Raw genomic sequence first — 3950 nt, forward strand, 5'->3', positions numbered from 1 at the left:
TCAGGCCCGATGTGACAAGCATAACCTCACCCGGGCTGAAAACCGCATATGGACTTCATCCAAACTGCGTCATGATGTTGCCCGATATAGAGGCGCCGCACACCCCCTATGCTTCACCGATGAGGTAATGGAGCAGCAGTTCCTAGAAGGGTTTAAACCCGTGAACATTGAATCATACAATGGCACAACAGATCCCGCAGTATGGATTGAAGACTTTCTTCTCCACATTCACATGGCTTGCGGTGACGATTTACATGCCATCAAATACCCCCCCCCCCCTAAAACTTAAGGGACCAGCTCGGCACTGGTTAAAAAGCCTCCTAGAAAACTCTATTGGAAGCTGGGAAGACTTGGAGGATGCCTTTAGAGACAACTTCCAACGCACTTATATCCGGCCTCTGGACGCCGATGACCTCAGTCACATAGTCCAGCAGCCCGGAGAGTCAGCCAGAAAATTCTGGACCAGGTTCCTAATTAAAAAGAACCAAATTGTCAATTGTCCGGACGCCGAAGCCTTAGCAACTTTTAAACATAGCATACACGACGAATGGCTCGCCTGACACCTCGACCAAGAGAAGCGAAGTCCATGGCATCCCTTACAGCACTCATGACCCGCTTTTGCATGGGCGAAGATAGTTGTCTAGCCCGTAGCAGCAACAGTACCAATGACCCTAGCACTTCTGAAGCCAGAAACGGCAACGGCGGGCCCCGATGCAACAAAAACAAGCATTGAAGCAACAATGACAATATCAAAGACACGGCAGTCAACGCCGGATTTAGTGGCTCCAAATCCGGTCAGCGGAAGAAGCCATTCAAAAGAAACAAAGACGGTTCATCTAGCCTGGACCGAATACTCGATCGACCTTGCCAGATTCACGGCACCCCCGACAAGCCTGCCAACCATACCAACAGAAGTTGTTGGGTCTTTAAACAGGCATGTAAGTTAAACACTGAACAAAAGGGGAAAGGGTCGCCCAACGAGGACGACGATGAGGAGCCTCGCCCACCAAACACAAGGGGACAGAACAAATTTCCCCCGAGGTCAAAACGGTGAACATGGTATACGTCACTCACATCCCCAAGAGGGAGCGCAAGCGCGCGTTAAGGGGCGTCTATGTGATAGAGCTAGTCGCCCCAAAATTCAACCCATGGTCAGCATGTCCGATCACTTTTGATCGCAGAGACCATCCGACCAGTAGTCGTCACGGAGGTTCGGCCGCGTTGGTCCTCAACCAAGTTGTCAATGGATTCCACCTCACAAGTGTCCTCATGGATGGCGGCAGTAGTCTTAACCTGCTCTATTAGGACACAGTCCGCAAAATAGGTATTGACTCGTCAAGAATCAAGCCCACCAAAACCACTTTCAAAGGAGTAATACCCGGTGTAGAGGCCCGCTGCACGGGCTGAATCACATTGGAAGTTGCCTTCAGTTCGCCGGACAACTTTCGAAGCAAAGACTTGATCTTCGACATCGTCCCTTTTCGTAGTGGCTATCATGCACTGCTTGGACGAACCGCATTCACTCACTTCAATGCGGTCCCGCACTATGCCTATGTAAAACTCAAGATGTCAGGACCACGCGGTGTTATAACAGTTAATGGAAACATGGAGTGCTCCCTCCGTACTGAGGAACACACCATGGCCCTCGCAGCGGAAGTACAGGGTGGCCTTATCAGGCCAAACCCTACATTGGCAATCAAGCCCCCGGACACTGTCAAACGAGTCCGGACTACCCTGTAGAACGACAGTCCAACTCGTCAGGAGCTCGATTAGCAATTCGGCCTCCGTCTCAGCCCCAACCAAATTGCAGCATATGTATCGCACGTACATAACTGTGCACTAAAGATACCATGGGCAAAGATGGAGGCATATTAAAAATAAATTCCACAATACGGCTCGACCCTACTTGGACCCTCATATCCTCCTTTTTCTTATTTTTGTTTTTCAAGTTCCTTACAACCCACATCACCTTTTGATGGTGCCAAGGGCCCTTTTTCTAGTCCCCTTATGAAAACCCGATCATTGATCCTCTCAAAGGATCATACACCAAGGCAAAAAGCAGCGCAGATGTGCGGCGGAGTATCTAAGGGATCTTGAAAGATCACATCTTCCTTTTTTAGGACTTGTACATAGCTTTCCCTTGTGCTCGGCATGTAAAATAGCCTCGATGCTTATAGCATTATCTGCACAAATATGTTTTGACGTATCAATCAGACTATAATGGAAACAATTTTTCGCCCAACCTATTCGGTACTGGCTTACTTCCTATTCTGTATTCCCTCTTTTTTTCGTCCTATTGTCATCCGGGGCTCCATTCAGCCACGTACATTTCTTAAAAATAAAATAAGTCCAAACACTTTTATAGTATAGTTCGGCGTCCCGAATATAGCATTATATGCATCGGCTCCAAATCATGTCTTTGGTCAATAATTGGGTTGCCCGGCTCCTGTGGTTACTGCCTTACGTTACGCTTGTTCGGCTAAGTAGTAAAGGGAGAACTACCGCGATTGTGTTTCTGGTCCATCCGGATAAACGCCTCAGTAGAGAAAGCCGAAAACTAACTGTCATGGTGCGGCTAGAGCTGGTCAGCTATTCGATGACTAAGTATAAATCTCTTGTGGTTTTTTCCGTGTTACATGAAGGACTGGTCTTCACCTGGTTAGGCGTCTACAACACCCAAGTTCGGATAATCGAACAATACCAGGGGTTGCGCCTACAATCCTATTGTCAAACTCCTATGGCTAAGTGAGAGTTATAAAGCCACATAGTATGATTGCCTGGTTCGCCGCACTAACACCTCCTTCAAGGACCAAACCGTTGGGTCAAGTGTGTTCATGTGATGTTCTGACACCCCCGTACTACCTACGTGGGGGCTGAAGCCGATGACTAGCCAAATCTCAGATACCATAAACAGCCGCATAGGAGGGAAATAATTTGAGATGAAACAGGCAAAAATATTATATAAAAGCCTTGTTTTCATAATACAAAGTTCGGGCAGCATAGATACATTCATTCAAAAATGATGTCCTTCGAACACTGGCCCTCTACAATGCGGGATCCTTCCAGGACTTCGTCAAAATACCTCTCCGGCGTGAGGTGCTCCTTGCCTGCGGGTGATAACCCACAAGTATAGGGGATCGCAACAGCTTTCGAGGGTAGAGTATTCAACCCAAATTTATTGATTCGACACAAGGGGAGCCAAAGAATATTCTTGAGTATTAACAGTTGAGTTGTCAATTCAACCACACCTGGATAACTTAGTATCTACAGCTAAGTGTTTAGTAGCAAAAGTGGTATGATAATAATAGTAACGGTAGCAAAAGTAAAGATAGATGTTTTGGGTTTTTGTAGTAGTTGTAACAGTAACAGCGGAAAAGTAAATAAGCGAAGAACAATATGTGAAAAGCTCGTAGGCAATGGATCAGTGATGGATAATTATGCCGGATGCGATTCCTCATGCAATAGTTATAACATAGGGTGATATAGAACTAGCTCCAATTCATCAATGTAATGTAGGCATGTATTCCATAAATAGTCATACATGCTTATGGAAAAGAACTTGCATGACATCTTTTGTCCTACCCTCCCGTGTTCAGCGGGGTCCTTACGGAAACTAAGGGATATTAAGGCCTCCTTTTAATAGAGAACCGGACCAAAGCATTAACACATAGTGAATACATGAACTCCTCAAACTACGGTCATCACCAAGAAGTATCCCGATTATTGTCACTTCAGGGTTGTCGGATCATAACACATAATAGGTGACTATAGACTTGTAAGATAGGATCAAGAACACACATATATTCATGAAAACATAATAGGTTCAGATCTGAAATCATGGCACTCGGGCCCTAGTGACAAGCATTAAGCATAGCAAAGTCATAGCAACATCAATCTTAGAACATAGTGGATACTAGGGATCAAACCCTAACAAAACTAACTTGATTACA

This window comes from Triticum dicoccoides, chromosome 3B, assembly GCF_002162155.2.
Source record: "Triticum dicoccoides isolate Atlit2015 ecotype Zavitan chromosome 3B, WEW_v2.0, whole genome shotgun sequence".
NCBI classification, from domain to species: domain Eukaryota; kingdom Viridiplantae; phylum Streptophyta; class Magnoliopsida; order Poales; family Poaceae; genus Triticum; species Triticum dicoccoides.